A 20,973-nucleotide genomic window follows, 5' to 3' on the forward strand; every position below is an offset into this window, starting at 1 on the left:
GCCCCTAAACAAGTTTTCCTCTATATTTTTTTTGCAAAATAGAACCCAATGGCTAAACGAACTGAAAATATGATACAAATGATACAAAAATCCGTATTAAATGTCTCATAAATTTGCATATTGTTAATCTTTTTTTTTTAATTTAACTTTTTGCTTCAATATGTTCCAATTCATTCTATCATTCTAAATAGAGCGGAGAGGAGCACAATAGAATAAAGACTACTCAAATTGGACCATCCGTCGCTTGTGTGCGCTACTAAAAAATGAACAATATTAATTTCGAGAGGTGTTCATCTGTCACTAGCTTATGTGTGAAGTTTCATGAAATTTTGTTAGATTGTTCACAAACTACAGTTGTTCAAGTGTCACTACCTGAGAATTCATATAGAAAAGGGAAAAAGAGGAATATCGTATTTTGATTAAACTTTGTCTTTTGATGGGATAAACTTCAATATTGTCTCAATCTCTTCCTCTTCCTGTAGAAAAAAGTCACGGAAGAATTGTGTCCGAGACACGATCGCATGGTTGATGTAGGATTCCAGAATTGTATCTGAAAATAATCTGATATTATAATGATGAGTTTTGTAAGAAATACTAGGTATTTTATAGTAAAAGGTACATTCAACGGGGTCGATTAGAAGATCAATCAATGAACAGTTCTGCGATTGGACCCATGAACTTGCTCATAGTAAGAAAACGTGAATGTTTGAAGGTATTGATAACAAAAAACTAATTTTGGGCGGGACGAAGTTTGCCGGGTCGGCTAGTACCGAATAAATAACCAAGGTAATAGTGTATCATGTTCACTGTGGGTGGTGAACGAACCCAGTGATTTAGATAATGATTCTCTTTTTTTTGTCCCATTTGTTTATTCATTATGGTTCATTTCCATTTCAGCTCTATCAGAGCCGGATTTTAATCGTGTACATGCTACATGTACCTTTAAATTGTACATTGAACAGTAGTCATTTTCAGGCGTAAGAGTATTAAGTATTCTGTACTTCCATTGTTCAGTTAGACCACCGGAAAGTGGAGATGGTTGATATAATCATTGTTCTGTTATTAATAACACAACAGCCCGATGTTTCTCGCAGAGCAGAACAGTAGTATGGATGAATCGAGCGCCATCGCTGATGATTGTTGCGTGGATGTAGTTATTCTATAATAGTCAATTGAGTCAAATTCGCTGACAAAAAATTAAAATTCATTTTTCTCAGATACGTATTTTTTTAAATTCCCAAAAATTTATATGTGAATAGCCCTTACAATTTCCAACAAGTCGTCCATACATCGGAAGATGGATACTTTTACAGGGAAAAAGTTTTTCGAACAACAACTTTTTCATATTTTCTGTGAAAAAAAAATACAACTTATCCTAATTTTGTTTAAAGTCGAGATAGCGGTATAATGTATTCGACAAAGTTTTAGATCTTGTTAAAATATAAAGTTTTGTTGAAGACGTCAACTTTCTATCTGTTGCAGTTTTTGGAATATAAGTCATTTTTGTATGAAGACTGGAAAAAATAATGTTTTGCTCGTAACATTTTTGTGTGTAAATTCTCACGTTTGTCATGTTCTTGACATGTTTCTAATAGAGAAACGTTGGCAGAGCATTTAAAATGCGATAATTTATATTTTTAACGAATTGAACATTATTAGTATTTTTTTCGAAGACAAACATGAAAAAGTTGTTTGAAAAACTTTTTCTATGTAAATGTGCCCATCGTCCGATGTATGGAAAACTTGTTGGAAATTTTTAACGATACCACTTTTTTTCGGTTTTTTTTTCTATTTTTTCCAGAATTTTATAAGGTTATGTTTTCGAGAAAAATGAATTTTAATTTTCAAAATATGTTTTTCTTAATGAAACTTTTTTCCAAAAAAATCTTTGGTAATGTTTAATGAAAACCAAAATAATTTCCGACATTCCATTCTTTGACTAAAATTTGGATTTTGTCGAATATACTATATCGCTATCTCGACTTTGAACAAAATTAGGATTAGTTGTATTTTTTTCAAAGAAAACATGAAAAAGTTTTTGTTCGAAACACTTTTTCCCTGTAAAAGTGCCCATCTTCCGATGAATGGACGACTTGTTGGAAATTTTAGGGGCTATTCATATATATTTTTTAGAAATTAAAAAAAATACGTTTATGAGAAAAAATAATTTTAGTTTTTAAAATAACTTTTTTGTTAGCGAAATTTTTTTCAAAAAATTTTTGGTATTTATTGTGAAAAATTAAACAATTTCCTACATTTGATCCTTTAACATGAATTTTGTAGGTAGTTATTATATTATATTTTTTATGTGAAAAATCAAGAAAAAAAATCTGACTTTTCAAAAAAGTAGTCTAATTATTTTTCGAATATTTTAAGCATGCAAAGTTGCTTAAATGTCCCATGTCTTAACACCCACAACGTTTCAATGCTATCTGAAATGGTGCTGCCAACGGCCAGTTGAGTTGGCATGAAATTCGTCAATCATGAAGTTTTAATGGAAATATTGGTCAATTCGTTGAAAAGTTGTTGAGTGAGGGTCTTAACTACATAGTTTGAGTATCAAAGCATCGAACATCAATCAATTATATTTATAGAAATTCTAACGAATCAGACCTGCTTTCGGTACTCATGAAAAGAGAATATGCTTACTACATTGCGACATAGATTGCAACACCATTCATCACAGTGAGAAGAGAGGATGTTGGTATCTGGAATATCGACATCTTCATCCAGTTATTGGTTCGCACAAAACAAAGATTAATACTCATAAAGGCAGTTATAAATTGTTAATCTTTGAATGAAATTAATGAATTGAAGTTCTTTGAATGCATGAAACCTACTTTATCAAGTGTTAGTCAATCATTCTCCAAGAAATTTATTATTATTTTCACTAAAACCAATTTTTTTATATGAAATTATTTTCTGACCCTTTTTTCGCTCGTTCGTGATTTTTTACTTTTTGCAGAAATATTACTTCATTACATAGAAGGTTCATTAGAAAAACTAATTTTGATACATAATTTTCATTGTAAAAATATGTTATTCTTTCCCCATAATCCATCACAACTGTTCCTTCGGTGAGTCGATTTTCTCAGCTTGTGTGCATGAAGTGCATTCTTTTTTGCTCCTTTAAAAGTTTGTTACTGCCACTAAGTTATCCCACTGTTTGGCTAGAAGTTCTACTTTCTTTCTGTTATATCAATATATATATATATATATATATATATATATATATATATATATATATATATATATATATATATATATATATATATATATATATATATATATATATATATATATATATATATATATATATATATATATATATATATATATATATATATATATATATATATATCACAAAGTGTGAACAAATAACGTATTGTGTTGTTATTTTTGTCATAACTCTTTTATTTATAACATCATAATTGGGTAACAAAAACAATACTAACATAATCCCATGTGAAGCGTTTATATTTATATTTGTCGCCAAAATAGAAAAACAAACACTTTCATTTATCAAATCGACATAAATTGAATTGCTCCTTGAGTCACCATTCATTCTTAAAGACAATTTCCAGGTGGTGTGCGAAATCGCGAGCATATCTTGGCAGAATAGACTAAGGAATTTATCCAAAATAAGTTGAATGCAAAATTCATCGTAGGTTTGATATTGTTCTATTGATATCTAGAAGATATTCATTCAGCTCGCGCAGTCCGAAGACATCGGTCGCAAATTTGTTCGCGTCTATTATAAAGTGGAGATTATACCGTTATCAGTTCGTGGCTGGTGAAGTTATTTCGCCCTAACGGGGTTCTCTTTATTGCGCGAGTGAGGAGAGCAGCAATCACTACCAGCGTGAGGAAGAAGTCCTCCACGGCGGACGCGGTGCGTGTGCCGTATCATCGCTGTGTGTGCTTTAGCATCGTCATCGATTCCATCATCGTGTTGTGGTGCGATATACCGTTGCATCTGTGCCGAGCGATTGCCACGCGGTTCGATTGAGACACCGCTTCATTTCATTCGCATTGGTGTGCGATTTAGGTATAATATATATTAGGTTTAGAAATACAAAAAAAATAAGAATTATATTATTTTATATCTGCCGTAATGGCAGAAGGTCAAGTTGACATGGAGATTGAAACTACTGTTTCCTCCTCACTAGCTACAACGGGAGCTGGGAAGTCGCTTAAACGCGTTCCCCCCTCAGAAGATGTCTCTTCAGAGAAAGAGGTAATCTACCTTAACAAGCCCCCCTCAAGAAAATTGGCAAACTTTTCCTCTTCGCCCCCTCAATCTCCCGCTCCCGCTTCCGCTCTACTACCGAACTTGCCTCCCAGCCCTACTGATACCGCTCCCGTTCAACAATCGACCTCGTCCTCCCCCTCAGTTGTTTCCTCTCCTCGTGTCAAGGTCTATCCAGACGATGCACTTGGAGCTGGTCCATGGGTTGTTTTTTTCCGGCCTAAACCAAAAGGAAAGGCAATTAATGTCATTCAGGTTTCGAAAGATCTGGCAAGATTATATTCCTCCGTGGTCGAAATCTCTAAGGTTAGACCGAACAAACTGCGTGTTGTCGTGAGTGATCGGAAACACGCGAATGCAATTGTGATCGACGAGAGATTCTCCCTAGAGTATCGCGTCTACGTGCCCTCCCATGACGTAGAAATCTCGGGGGTGGTAACTGAAACTGGTCTGACGTGCGAAATGATAAAAGAAGGAGTTGGTAAATTTAAAAGACTCCCGTTGGTGGGTGTTAAAATTTTGGACAGCCGCCAACTAGGAAAAGTATCCCAAGAAGAGGGAAAAACTAAATTCACGCCGTCAGACTCGTTTCGAGTAACTTTTGCTGGTTCCGCTCTACCTGACTACGTCATGGTGGGCAAATTGAGATTGCCTGTGCGACTCTTCGTGCCAAAGCCCATGACTTGCCAAAAATGCAAGTCAGTTGGTCACACTTCAGATTATTGTGCCAACAAGGAGCGCTGTGCCACTTGCGGAGAGCAACATGAGGGGAAATCCTGCAGTGCGACTGAGCATAAATGTCCATATTGCGGGGGATCCCCACACGAGCTCTCAGTTTGTGAAACTTACAAGAGTCGCTGGGAGAAACAGAAGCGCTCTTTGAAGGAACGCTCGAAACGCACTTTTGCGGATATTTTAAAGGGCGCTTCGCCACTGGCCCAACAACAACAACCAATCAACACACAAAATGTCTTCGCCACGTTGCCCGTTGACGAAATGGAAGCGGACACAGCTAACGGGGGCACACCGTTCATTTTCCAAGGGAATCCCCGGCGCAAAAATGTGACCACTCCCAAAGTTCAAGGACAAGCCCCTCCGGTGATACCCCCTGTTAGCATGCCTAAAAAATCGAGTGCAGCGGACAAGCAAAATCAGGTTCCTCCTGGTTTCCGTGGGAATAATTCACCTTCGAATGGCCCAGCACTCGAGGGGACATCAAAAACCCCAACTGTCCCTGTTTTTCCGTCCAGTTCAACTTCCCAATCGGGATTTATAAAGTTGTCTGACCTTTTGGACCAAATCTTCAAGTGTTTTAATGTTTCCGACTCCATCAGAACCATTGTCATTTCAATGCTTCCAGTATTAAAGACAATTTTGCAACAATTGATGCAAACATGGCCCCTCCTTGCAATGATTATCTCTCTTGATGTCTAATTTAAATAGAGAGGTCGGAGATATCACTGTTTTACAGTGGAATTGTCGTAGTCTTATCCCTAAATTGGATACATTCAAATTTTTAATTCATAAGTTCAATTGTGATGTTTTTGCTCTGTCCGAAACTTGGCTTTCTTCGCGAGATGATCTCTCTTTCCACAATTTTAATATCATACGCTTGGACCGTGATGACAGATACGGAGGGGTGCTATTGGGTATCAATAAGTGCCACTCATTTTTTCGAATTGACCTTCCACCTATTGGAGGGATCGAAGCTGTTGCTTGTCATGCAAACATCAGAGGCAAAGACCTCTGTATTGTCAGCTTGTATTGGCCTCCGAGAGCTGCGGTTAGCCGCAATCAACTTGTTGACATGTGCTCACTCCTTCCTGAGCCACGATTGATCTTGGGAGACTTCAACTCTCACGGAACTGCCTGGGGGGAACAGTACGACGACAATCGTTCATTGTTGATATATGACCTTTGTAGCAGCTTCAATATGACCGTTTTGAACACTGGGGAAACAACACGTGTACCTAAACCTCCTGCTAACCCAAGTGCTCTGGACCTCTCGCTTTGCTCGAATTCACTATCGTTAGATTGCAAGTGGAATGTAATCCAGGACCCCAACGGTAGTGATCACTTGCCAATCAAAATTTCCATCACCATTGGTTCGAATTCTTCTGAATCTATAAACATGGCATATGACCTCACAAGACACATTGACTGGAAAAAATATGCGGACGCGATTGCTCTAGCCATCAATTCCAGAGATGGTTTGCCTCCATTGGAGGAGTATAACTTCATTTCTCGTTTGATCTATGACAGCGCGGTTCGCGCTCAAACGAAACCCATCCCAGGCTCCACTTTTCGTCAAAGGCCTCCCAATCCATGGTGGGATAGCCAATGTTCCAAGCTTTATCAGGATAAATCGAACGCATTTAAAGCTTTTCGGAAACGTGGAACCATTGAGAATTTTCAAACGTATTTGGACCTTGAAAATCAATTCAAAAACTTGATCAAAGGGAAAAAACGTGCTTATTGGCGAAATTTCGTGGGAGGTTTGTCACGAGAAACGTCAATGAAAAAATTATGGAAAGTGGCTCGAAACATGAGAAATCGCTCTTCAACGAATGAAAGCGAAGAATATTCACATCGATGGATTTTTAATTTTGCACGGAAGGTTTGTCCCGATTCCGCTCCTGTGCAAAAAATTGTTCGAGATATACCACAAGATAGGTGCGATCTTGATTCTGAGTTTTCGATGGTAGAATTCTCTCTTGCTCTCCTTTCATGTAACAATTCTGCTCCAGGAACGGATAGAATTAAGTTCAACTTGTTAAAAAACCTCCCTGATGTGGCGAAACATCGCTTGTTGAATTTATTCAATCGGTTTCTGGAGCATAATATTGTTCCAGATGATTGGAGACAAGTGCGAATTATAGCTATTCAAAAACCCGGAAAACCCGCGTCCGACTTCAATTCGTACCGCCCAATAGCAATGCTGTCTTGTATACGGAAATTGTTGGAGAAAATGATCTTGTTTCGCCTTGATCATTGGGTTGAAACGAATGGCTTACTCTCAGATACACAATATGGGTTCCGCAGGGGCAAGGGGACGAATGATTGTCTTGCGTTGCTTTCTTCAGAAATTCAAATGGCTTACGCCGAAAAAAAACAAATGGCTTCAGTATTCTTGGACATAAAGGGGGCCTTTGATTCTGTTTCAATAGAGGTTTTGTCAGACAAATTACACTCTCGGGGTCTGCCGCCTCTGTTGAATAATATGTTATATAACTTGCTTTGTGAGAAACAGTTGAATTTTTCTCACGGGGATTCGACAGTAAATCGGGTCTCCTACATGGGCCTCCCCCAGGGCTCATGTTTAAGCCCCCTTTTGTACAACTTCTATGTAAGCGACATCGACAATTGTCTTACACAAAATTGCAGCCTAAGACAACTTGCAGATGACGGAGTGGTGTCTGTCGTAGGATCAAACGAATCCGACCTGCAAGGACCCTTACAAGATACTTTGAACAATTTTTCAATCTGGGCCATTGGGCTAGGGATCGAATTCTCCACGGAGAAAACAGAGATGGTGGTTTTTTCTAGGAAGCATAGACCTGCAAAACCAAAGCTTCAACTTTTGGGTAAACCGATCACTCATGCTATGTCATTCAAGTATCTTGGGGTCTGGTTCGACTCCAAATGCACTTGGGGGGCCCATATTAGGTATCTGAGTAAAAAATGCCAACAAAGAATAAACTTTCTCCGTACAATTACCGGCACCTGGTGGGGAGCCCATCCCGAAGATCTTATAATGTTGTATCGAACAACTATTCTCTCAGTGATGGAGTATGGCAGTTTCTGTTTTCAATCAGCTGCCAAAACACACTTAACTAAACTCGAGCGAATTCAGTATCTTTGTCTCCGTATTGCGTTGGGATGTATGCCCTCAACGCATACCATGAGTCTCGAGGTTTTGGCAGGCGTACTCCCACTAAAAGATCGCTTCAATTTATTATCTCTTCGGTTCCTCATCCGGTGTAAGGTTATGAACCCATTGGTGATCGGAAATTTTGAGCAGCTTATCGAGCTAAATTTTCATTCAGGATTCATGAGCTCATATCATGAATTCATCTCCATGCAGGTTGATCCTTCTTCGTATACTCCCAACCGTGTTTGTTTTCCTGACTACATCAATTCCTCTGTACATTTTGATCTGTTCATGAAGGAGAAAATCCATGGAATTCCAGATTATCATCGATCGGGGATCATTCCTACGATCTTCAATGCAAAGTATGGGCGTGTCAATTGTGATAATATGTACTTTACTGATGGTTCCTCTATGAATGAGTCCACAGGATTTGGAGTGTTCAACGAAATTTTTAGCACCTCCCACAGTCTTCAGAATCCTTGCTCTGTGTATATTGCTGAATTGGCAGCAATTCATTGGGCGCTGGACAGCGTCGCCTCACGACCTGTTGAACACTATTACATTGTAACGGATAGTCTTAGCTCTGTCGAAGCTATCCGTTCAGTGAGGCCGGAAAAGCACTCGCCGTACTTCCTTGAGAGAATACGAGAAATTTTGAGTGCTTTATCCAGACGCTGTTATGTCATTACCTTTGTCTGGGTCCCTTCACATTGCTCAATTCCGGGTAACGAGAGGGCTGACTCATTGGCAAAGGTAGGTGCAATTGAAGGCGATATTTATCAGCGTCAAATCGCTTTCAATGAATTTTATTCTTTAGTCCGTAAAAATACCATCGCTAACTGGCAACGTAAATGGAACGAAGATGAATTGGGCCGGTGGTTTCACTCGATTATCCCTAAGGTTAGCCTCAAACCATGGTTCAAAAGTCTGGACTTAAGTCGGGACTTTATTCGCACCTTCTCTCGACTCATGTCCAATCACTGTTCGTTAGACGCGCTACTCTTTCGTTTTAATCTTGCCGATGGCAATATCTGTGCTTGTGGCCAAGGTTACCACGACATCGAACACGTTGTTTGGTCGTGCGAGGAGTATCTTGTTGCCAGATCGAATTTAGAAAACTCTCTTCGGGCTAGAGGAAGGCAGCCCAATGTGCCGGTGAGAGATGTGTTAGCTGGTTTAGACCTTGATTACATGTCCCAAATATATGTCTTCCTAAAAGCTATCAATCTTCGTGTGTGATTGTCCTTATATCCTTATATTCTCCTTTTCCTTTCCCTTCGCGAGAAATCAAATCCCTTCTTACTAACAATAGAATAAGGTGAAATGTAAATACATGTTAGATATAAGATAGGCTTAAGAATTGAGTATGATGAATGTGAGTGCGAATGTGAGTGTGAACATTGTCAACATATCCTTATATCCCATCCTTTTCCTGAAACAAAATGTCACCCTTCTAAACTCGAGCAAGCCGCGAGTAATCGGTTCTCTACTTCATTAACATTAGAATTAATAAAAAATGTTTATATATACTTGTAACTATACAAATAGGAGTTTGGCTCCTTTAAACTTATGTAAATGAGCCTGTAAAAATAAACGATTTAATAAAAAAAAAAAGAAGATATTCAAGATATAGCGTGATTGCAAAACCGTAATGTGAAAGAGTTCATCGATTACTTCTGTTCGTGGGACCAAAAGTCTTATAATTGTTGATCCATTGAACTCTATTCTGGTGTTCTTCGATTTTATGTTTACATTCCGTGAATATTAGGTACCTAAGATATTTTCATATAAGTTTCCCAACTGTAAACGTCAACATTGCTCTTATCGACGATCGAAAACTTGCTAGCTCGGAAACATCACATCATCATTCACGCGGAACGTGAGATTTCGAGCTGTAATGCACTGCCCCGACAGTAATTGGGCTCCCCCATCCGAATCCGGCCTCCCGGAAATTGACTGTCTCGGTGCGAAGCCGTGCGATTTTGGACGCATTGTTCAGCTGTTATCAATGCCCACCGAAGTCGCAAATTCTAAAGCTCGCTCCAATGAATTAGTAATTTCCATTCTTCCAAAGTAGCGAACGCGCCTTTCCAGTCAGGAAGCGGAATTCATGTGCTGCTGCTGTCTGCCACATAGAATTCAATTTCGCTACCTTTTACTTTCGGCGGTGCCGCACGAAAATTCGCACGTATCCTCACATCCTCCTCTCTATCGTTACCTGGGTGTAAATATCTCGTGAATGGAAGCACAGAGAGCAGAGCGTACCTTTCCGCCAGGCTTAGTACCCGAATAATAGCGCACCGAGCGAGTGGAGCGGGACGGACTTCATTCATAAACTATAGCCCGCGGCGGGTGGAACATCGCTTCCTACCTTTGCTGTCCTCCTCCTCCAGTTGAACCACCCACCCAACGCCCACTTTCTTTTTCGGTCGGCGGTCGGCGAGATTATGTTGGCGACCTTTGAAAACCTCCTTCCGCCTCCAGCTTGTTGGGGGCTTGATTGTAAGTGCGCGCAAGTTTACCGAACAAAATTTCAATGGATTTTGATTAAACTTGAACTTCTGGCACTGTCCAGAGAGAGTTCCAGGTGACGAAGTTCCCATCCACGCGGGCGCGAGTCGAAACGATATAGATGATTAAGATAGCGAGGAAAAGCGAAAAGTAACGGCGCTCGGTGCTTCACATGATGGAAATGTCAACGGAAAAGCTTAAAATCATTTCTTTCCTCGACAATTGACATGTTTAACCACGCCGCGCGCCTAGCGGAAATCTCATCAGCGGTTACCCACGCCACAATAGTAAACACAGATAAAATCTGCGGTCGTATTGCGAGAGTAAGGTGGTGGTATCGTTTGTGCCAGGCCCGAATGTGAAACCTGAGAAACGACACGGGTGTGGGGGCGTACTTTCTATGCATGAATTTCCGAATACGCGAACATCTGGCGAGGCGCGTTGAGCCAGCCGACTCTTCGTCGCTGCGACGAGATTACATTGGGCCGCCGTTGAATATTTGCCTTTCGTTTACAAAATATTGTACGCCCCCCTTTTTCGGGGATGTGGTTGTGTGTATGTTTCTGTGTGTGTATTACTGTAATGCTGCGGTTTTACGGTAGGGCGTATTGCTTTTATCACGACCGTAAAAATAGGAGTAAGGGGTTTCGAGGCGAAATAGCACAATTGATTATTAATGGACCTTGCAAAGAGCCACACAGTCTGCCACTGACTTTTATATTAGCAGATATTTTAGTTCAATATATGTGAAACTTAAAGAACTTCTAATGCTCTGTTCTACAGCATCTACAACAGGCAAAAATAGCTGCGATAGATGCGGATTTTTAAAGATGAAAGGAAGAATATTGGAGAATTAGCGATATATTCGTTCGGGAATCAGTGCCATTGAAAACTGAAGATAAATATCAGCCCTTTAATAGATTTTTTCAACATACACACAACATACATTTTCGAAATTTTAGTCTCCTTACGAGTTACTTTCAATGCTATGTGGTTCAATAATGACATGTTGAATGCAGTGATTGCTGGAGACATTGCATACAGATCTTGGATGTTATAGATAGAATGTAATTGTATTTATTCTTCTTCAATGGCACTTATGTTTCTAGAGAAAATGTACCGTCTCAACGTAGTATTTACTGGTACAGGTCGGACTCGATTATCCCGAGTATTGATATTTTTTTCACTCCGAATAATCCAGTCAAAACAATTCTTTTTCTTTATTTGTTTTTTTTTGCATGTGTTTTTCGTTTTTTGAAAATAAAAGAGGAATTTGATTTTTGTTTCATCCTCTTAAAGTCAGAAAACACCTTTCACACATGAAAAAAAATAATTTATCCAGATTCTCTCAGGAGGTGATAGATGATCATATTTGATGAAAAAAATCCTCCTATGCATATGTTCGAATTTCAACAATGACAGATTTACAGAACTTTTTTTTTGTTTCGAGCTCTGTTGCTTCACACTGGCTCTACATTAAAAAGTACGTTACGGAAGACGATTCTGATGCTTTCATTTGAAAGATAAGAAAATTTAGTACAGGATATAGTAGTGGAACAACTAAATTAGTTAATTTTAATAATATTTTGGAAGTGAAATACTTAAAAGTTAATAATTTTTAATGTGTTATTATTAATTCTACCCTAGAAATTTATATTAAAATAGATTGTTTCTATCAATTAAAATAAAGTTCTTTAATCACTCCACAATTTGTTCTTTGACGCACAACTTCTATCTTTCTTAATTTGGCTGCAATATCGATATAAACAATTCCTGGTGAAAATTCAAGCAAAATCTTCAAAAATCACGATTGTTATCCCACTGTACATGTAATAGCCACTGAGACTTCACCTAAACGTTGAAAGGTTACATTTCTTCATGAAATAAGCCATATTTGAAATATAAAAAAAATATTTTTTTCCAAATTGAATATAATCGAGTCCAAAATTGTATATAATCGAGTCCGACCTGTACTGTATTCTATTAGTCAAATCATTTCATTTGATACCAATATTGAGGGGATTGCAAAAAATACATAGTCGAACATTTTGTGGCGGCGACCTTTTCGAATTCATGTTGTTCATAGTGTAGTGTATTCTCCAAATCAAGCCATTCAACCTTTTTTTTGCGGCGGCCAAATTGAATTATAATAACCGGAACATGGTGGGGCGCCCATCCAGGAGACCTCATTCAGTTGCACAAAACAACGATATTATCAGTGTTAGAATATGGCAGTTTTTGCTTCCGATCAGCTGCCAGGATTCATATTCTCAAGCTGGAGAGAATACAATATCGTTGCTTGCGTATAGCAATGGATTGTTTGCATTCGAAACATACGATGAGTCTCGAAGTCTTGGCAGGAGTACCCCCGCTTACTCTTCGGTTCACAGAATTATCCTACAGATTTCTCATTCGTTGCAAGATCATGAATCCATTGGTGATTGATAACTTCGAAAATCTACTCCAACTGACTCCTCAGTCAGGTTTTATGTCTTTATACCATGAGTACCTTACCCATGAAGTGCACCCTTCACCGGGCATCTCCAACCAAGTTTGCTTCTCATACTTTTGCAATTCCTCTGTCAATTTTGATCTGTCCATGAGACAAAAGATCCATGGTATCCCAGATCATATACGCTCCGATTATATTCCGCCGATATTTTCGGCTGAATATGGGAAAGTTAGATCTGATAAAATGTTCTTTACTGACGGTTCATGCATAAACGGGTCCACTGGCTTCGGCATCTTCAATGAAAATTCCAGTGCCTCTTTCAAACTCAAAGATCCTTGTTCCGTGTATGTCGCTGAAATGGGTGCGATATCCTATGCTCACACTGCCCATCGACCATTATTTTATTTTTCAGACAGTCTCAGCTCAATAGAGACAATTCGCTCAATGAAAGTTGATAAACGCTCATCTTATTTCCTAACAAGAATAAGACATCTATTGAGTATTTTGGTCGAAAAATTATTCAAGATTACCTTAGCATGGGTTCCCTCTCATTGCTCGATTCCGGAGAATGAGAAAGCGGACTCGCTAGCTAAGGTGGGCGCTTCAGAAGGCACACTTTTCGAAAGGCAAATTGCTTATAGCGAATTTTTTCACATTCCTCGTCAGGACACACTCGTTAGTCTCTAGAGCACTGAGAGCAAAAGGCAGACAATCGGATATCCCCGTCCGGGATATCTTAGGTAGCCGTGATCCTGATCTTCTGCTTCATCTATACCTGTTCCTCAGACACGCCGATGTCAACGTTTAATGATGTTTCCTTCGTTGTGTCCCTGTTTCATATCCCTCCTATCCTATCTATAAACTTTTACTTAAAGAGTGTGTCACATCAAATTGCATCACGGAAAAAACGCTGTAGAAATTCGCCCAGTAGACCGATCCTTTTGAAAATTTTAGACAGTAAAATAAAAACTATTAAACAACTTTCGGCATTTTCTTTTCATTCATACTTCGAGCCCAAGCCCGTATGCCCGCACCTTCCTCTTTACCCCGTCCATAAGGTTCTGTACAAAGTCAGGTTGTAGTTTTTTTTGAACAGAAATCCATTTTCTCTTGAAGTCCGCCTCCAATTTGACAACTTCTGGGTTCTTCCGGAGGGCCTGCTTCATAATCGCCCAATATTTCTCTATTGGGCGAATCTCCGGCGCGTTGGGCGGGTTCATTTCCTTTGGCACGAAGGTGACCCCGTTGGCTTCGTACCACTCCAACACGTCCTTTGAATAGTGGCACGAAGCGAGATCCGGCCAGAAGATGGTCGGGCCCTCGTGCTGCTTCAATAGTGGTAGTAAGCGCTTCTGTAGGCACTCCTTAAGGTAAACCTGCCCGTTTACCGTGCCGGTCATCACGAAGGGGGCGCTCCGCTTTCCGCAAGAGCAGATCGCTTGCCACACCATGCACTTTTTGGCAAACTTGGATAGTTTCTGCTTGCGAATCTCCGCGCTTGTGATCTTTTTCACTGACGGAGCATCCATTTTTGCCGTTCTTCACCTTCCGGTCGATGGTTAGGTTCTCGAAGTATCGTTTTAGTACTCTGCTGACCGTGGATTGGACGATTCCCAGCATCTTACCGATGTCCCGATGTGACAACTCCGGATTCTCGAAATGAGTGCACAAGATTAATTCACGACGCTCTTTTTCGTTCGACGACATTTTTCCAAATTTACGAAAAATTGACAGTGAAGCATGGCCAACGTGATCTATACACTCTTATCTGATTATAAGCGAGAGCTGAAGATATAATTCCTAAAAATTAAATTTCTACAGCGTTTTTTCCGTGATGCAATTTGATGTGACACACCCTTTAGTCGCGGCAATACATACACACACTCTTTACAGATACACGGGCCAAAGGTTGTGCAGTCCACTGATCATTCAACAAGAGCCAAAGGTTGTACCGCTCATGACAACTCTACACGAGCTGATGATTGCGCCGGCTAGTGACCTTTTCTATCCTGGATTCCTCGAGTCGAGAAGACGCACCACGCTATATATGGGGTACAGACTAGGGGGGCGTTGCTGATTAATGGTCAGCTGCATCCCAATAGGAAGTATCCCGTGTCGGGCACAGGTACAGATCATTGAAGACAGCAACATCACAAGTACGAAAACACTTGTAATACTAACCTCGAGCCAAACGCGAGTAATCGGTTACATAATTACTAACATAGTTATAAGGCATACATTGTCGAAATATTGAACTCCCGGCCCCGTCAGGTTGACGCCATATGAGCCTTAATAAAAATATATATTTTGGATAAAAAAGTCACAGGAGGGTTGTGTACGAGACACGACCGCATAGTTGACGTAGGATTCAGTTAGGCTCTCTGTTGGTTTTAGATATGTTTGAAGAATTTCATCGTTAAACTCTTTGATAATGTTTTGGTGGCCGTTTGGTTTGGTTGTTAGATATTGTTTGTTCACTCCACCAGTGTTTATCGCGTGATGATGATAGAAAGATGGTAAACAGTCGTTGAATGATGCGTATCAGATAAAAGATACTGAAGTGGTGATGAAAACCACCCTCTGTGACCCTAGACGAGATGCCTCCTATGTTATGTATGGATGAAATAAAGAAAAACAAAACTCACCAATGCACAATGGTCCAGAAGATGCATTTCAGTGGAAATTAGCATTTAGAGCTCGACAGTTATTCTCTAGACAAAAACTGTCTTCGACTAAGTTGTTACATACGATAGAGCGCTCATTTTTTTGTTATCAAAAACAGGGTGACCAAAATTTTGGATCGATTTAGCGCTTTGACCAAAGGGATTTTTGCATTCATTTTAATATTTCAAATTCTACATCAAAACTGTCTTCGTTTACCTTTTAGAGCTCATCAATTCAAACATTTTGCGATGCAGAACTTGTCAATATCTTAATCCTACTTAAAGTTATTGATGCATTTTACCCAAAAACTCATGATTTTAGTTTTAATTTACTCAAACACAAAAAATAACATAGTGTTGAGAATCACACATCATGTATATGCTCTTTCTAATGCCGTCAATAAACTTAGTTTATGTTTGCCCCAGAAAAAATGACAAACAATTGAAGAGAGCGTGTTTTTTGGGAAGAAATATCAATAACTTTGAGTGAAGTTGAGATATTGACAAGTTCTGCATCCCTAAATGTTTGTATTAGTATGCTTTAAAAGTCTTCCGAAGACAGTTTGTATGTAGAACTTCAAATCTTAAAGTTAGAACAAAAAACAGTTTTTTTCATGATGACCCTAAAAAAATCGAAAAGCGCTATATCGGTTATTTCAAGAGATAGAAAAAAACTTTGTTCTACAAAGATGTTTCAAATAATTGGGACTACAACATTGTCGAACTATGTTTACCTCTATCTACAAAGATAAGAAAGTTAGATTTTTTATTTCATCGACAATTTTGGTCGAAGACATTTTTATCTAGAGAATAACTTTCGAGCTCTAAATGTTAATTTCCACTTAAATACATCTCCTGGACCATTGTGCAATGTAATATAAGATAGTTACCAATACCATACACAATTATCAATTTTTCTCATCAGTAAAAGCATGTTACTTTAATATAGAGAAAACATATTTGAAATGAGGAAGGTAATTTTATTTTACAACTTTTACTTTCTGAGTGTATATTCAACCCAATGCGAATTTTAATTGGACTAACTGAACCTAATACTATATGTAGAGCATATGGAAAATCACTTTTTGTAATATTTCTCCACTTTTCCAAATTTTCTCGCCGTATAAACTTTACTTGGATGAAAATAAACACAACAAAACAGACAGTTTAAACCAAACGACCCGTTCTCGAGCGGGAACACGATCTGGTTTTTATTTATGAAAATAGAAATAAATTGTTTCATATATCAAGTCATTTTTAGCACAACTGCTACCATATACAATTTAACACTTACACTTGTGCTAAATTTTTCACAACACACGATCGGTCATGGATATTAAATCTAAAATTCCGGATAATCGAATCCCGTATAATCGAGTCTTGGGATAATTGAGTCCGACCTGTATTTAATTTTTCAATACTCGAACTAAGCAACTGAAACTCTTGAAATTTCTTCGCACTCTGACATCAATTGACATTCTGTGTTTCATTCTTTCTATTGTTGCTTTTCAGCAACAGTTGTTTATCGCTTGTTTCATTTAAGATAAGGATATTATCTTTGCATGGCTTCGGTATTTAAAAAGCTATTATCTCCATGAACTTTGAGAGCGTGGTGACAATCCCATGAACGAGTTGACATGAAATCTCTGAGTTGGAGTGTGGATTTATTTTTCCTCAAACAGATATTATTCGATGAAGTTCAAGGTAATTAGAATGTTTTCACTGCTACAAAATGAAATTAAATGTTTGATTTTAAAACAGATACGTATTCCTACACATTGACTGAATGTCTAATTTGTTTGATGGAACGAACTATTGCCCACAATTTTGTGTTGCATGCAACATTCACGGGAATGTATTCGCTCGTAAACATACCTCTTTTGTTCGTTAAATTGCTCACTTGTTTTACTATTTCCGCTGTAGATATCTCAGATGAAAAAAATGCTGAATAAACTTGCCGTCTAATGGTATATATTATAACATATATCGTAAGAACGGTTCTGTGTAATATGCATTTGAAATCTCAATTTTTCGTAACAATTTTCGTAGAGTGACCCCCTGTATAAAAATGAAAAGCGTAGTCCTGCGTCAAAACCACCGAATTTGAAATTGAATTACAAATCTAGAAGCTCAAAGGCATATTGCCAGATTGTAAAAACTAAGGGGTTAAGAAATAAAACTTTTCAAAGACTATTAAGACTATTAAGATAACGTGAGAGAGGGTAAAATTAAACATGGAAATCAAATTCCAATTGAATGAGGGAGAACAACTACCTGTTTTCATGTCCTGAATATTACTGATTCTATAACGTCCATAACATCTATAAAATTTTACATCTTCCGAATCAAACATATCTTTTAAAAAAATAGTACGATTTTACATTTATTATAGACAATGTTTCAAATGGAGTGAATTCTCCGCATCGTTTTCGTTAAACAAGACCATCAACTTGTTGCTTCATCTTCGACACACATTCTCTCCTATGCTACATGCAGCTCTGGTTGAAAACTGGAATTGCCAAAAGACGGAGCTGCCTTTCTCATCACTAGCTTCCAATAGCATCATTTTGCAGGCTCCTAACACAAACTATTTTCTAATCACGGTCACACCCCCTCCTAAAACATGCCTTCCTAATGTTCTCCAAATCCGGTGGGTTGTTTAGTGACAATTTTCGAAAACTATTTCCTAATCAGCTTCTCTACACGAATCATATTCTCAGCATTCTTCCTGCCTGGCCGAAAATTACTGTCCTTTCTCTCATTCTGCTTGACAATGCTTATTTTGCAATCTCACGAAAATTATCGTTGGTTCGGTCGAAAGCTTGATCTATCGCCCCATCATCCTTCCTGCTCCGAAACTCCGCCGCTCGGTGGTAGCAACTTATCGCAGCGAAGCCCAACTCAGGACATCAGAAAACAGAGGGAGGTCCTAGTTATGAATCTTTAAACAAGTTCAGAAAACTAGCGCTTTTCTGAACCACGGGGAGAAATTCAAAGCGATAGTTTCACGTGTGTGGACGCGTATCAGGAGTACAGGGCTTCAGAGAAGCTCTACTAGTCTAACCCCGCATGATTCTGTGGCCGACAGTTGACTTTGGCCGGTTGTCTAATGGCGGAGGCTTGCTGAAAACTTCCAGCGCAAACGCTTCAGAATGGGAACAGCTGATTCCCGAGTAAAAACAGAGGCGAGATAGAAACTTGTTTACCACTCGTGTCGTTATTCGAGATAATCGAGAAAATGATGCCATTTCGTGTGTATCCGATGGGATTCACGTGGTTTTGCATTTCAACTAGTTCGATTGTTTGTTTGTTTAGGAGGAAATCCCGAGTGGAAGGTGTTAGACGAAAGTTAGCTCCGAGCCAAAGTTCTCCCACCCCACCGGATTCATCCGAAATAGTTTGGTGATTTGAATAGTAATAGTCGAAGGTGTAATTCAAAACTTCGTCAGATAAAATTAGTTTCGGCTGGTTAATAGTTGACGGTACCAGAGGCACATGAACGGGAGGAGGCTTGATGGGCCGTCTACTTCTTGTCTTAGGAAAATTCAAATTTGCTACGCATATGTGTGCGTGAATGTTTATCGAATGATAATAGTTGGATGGGGCATGGGTTAAAATACGAAGGTTTCTCCCTCCCTCCAGTTTCATCGTTGTTCATATGAGCTAGAATAGATTGACACCAGTGTTATTACAGTTCCTCAAAAATCTTCCATTAGAGTAATTCAAGCTTTTGTTTACCCCCAATTAATACATAATATTAATTAGTTCAGCAACCACTAGCTTATCCCTTGATGGTGCAAGATTTCTTCTGGGAGTTAATCAAGACTGAACATTAACTCAAATGTATGCTTAGTAAAATGAGTGTATAATTTTATATATTTTGCTCGAACAAGCAAATATAGACTTTATCTAATTTTCGAATTAAAGTTTATGTCATGTTATATTAGATGGAACTTTTAGAAATACAATTAATTCTTATGGGGAGTTTAATATAATAAATATCACATTTCTTTATGATCCATTCTATGAGGTTGTGCATTAACAAGTATGTCAAAACGTGGTCACGTCACGCTAAAACGGGTTTTATATTCCAGATCGAAGTTCTGTTCTACAATTGTCATTAGATTCATGGTTTCAACATTCAGTCGTGAATATTCCTTTGTCCACGTATTGTCCATATCAGAAAAAATCAGTTGCGGTACTACCAGTTAGACACTACGTTGGAGAACTACGCCTTTCTGCAAGTGTACCAAATCAGAAAACAAATCACAATTTTATGGAATAAAGTTAACGTTAATAACTACTTTCGCTACGAATGCATTTCAATGATTTGCACACCAATCAAATCGAAAATTTTCTATTATTTGTTTGATTATATTTTACCCAGCTACACATTGTGATTCTCTAATCCGCAAACGGATTGAGTTAAAGAAAAAATTTCCCATACATTTGCTCTATTCGTTTGTGTGTTTACCTACCAGTGCTGTCAATATGGTGCAACTTATGCATATGTGAGATACAATATTCATATACCACTGCGAATCAAATGCAGCGTTCGTTCTATGGACATCTTGGAGACAGAAAATATTGCAATGTAAGCTCCGCCTGTTTTTAACTGAGTATAAATAAGAAATAATATAAATGAATCAATGTTTTGTGAATTCAGGGATGTGTTCGGACTTATTGATGACTTTTTCCGATCGTTCATTCAATTTTCGTGAATTCGAACATTGTTTCCGGGTTAAAAGTGGCGTTAAAGTGTAGTATATTTCAAGTCGAATGCAGCGAAGATATTACCCTGTGTCCTTCGGTGAAAACTGAAGATGATTTTTTACCGCCAGCAATAATTTTGTTGTCCTACGTTATGCAGTCGAGTTGGATATCACCCTTCTAAATTTTTGAAACCATGTATATATATATATATATATATATATATATATATATATATATATATATATATATATATATATATATATATATATATATAAATGGATTTCTGTTTGTCTGTCTGAACCGATCGACATGAAAATTGGTATGTAGGGGTTTCTGGGGCCGGGGAAGGTTTTCATGATAGTTTGAGACCCCTCCCCCTCTTTAAGAGGGGGATGCCATACAAATGGAACACAAATTTATACATTACTCGAGAATCAATCAAGCAAACGAAATTTGGCATCTGGAGGTTTTAAAGTCCAGTAAATGATTCTATGATGGTTAGACACTCCACACC

This window comes from Toxorhynchites rutilus, chromosome 2 (assembly GCF_029784135.1).
Source record: "Toxorhynchites rutilus septentrionalis strain SRP chromosome 2, ASM2978413v1, whole genome shotgun sequence".
NCBI lineage: Eukaryota > Metazoa > Arthropoda > Insecta > Diptera > Culicidae > Toxorhynchites > Toxorhynchites rutilus.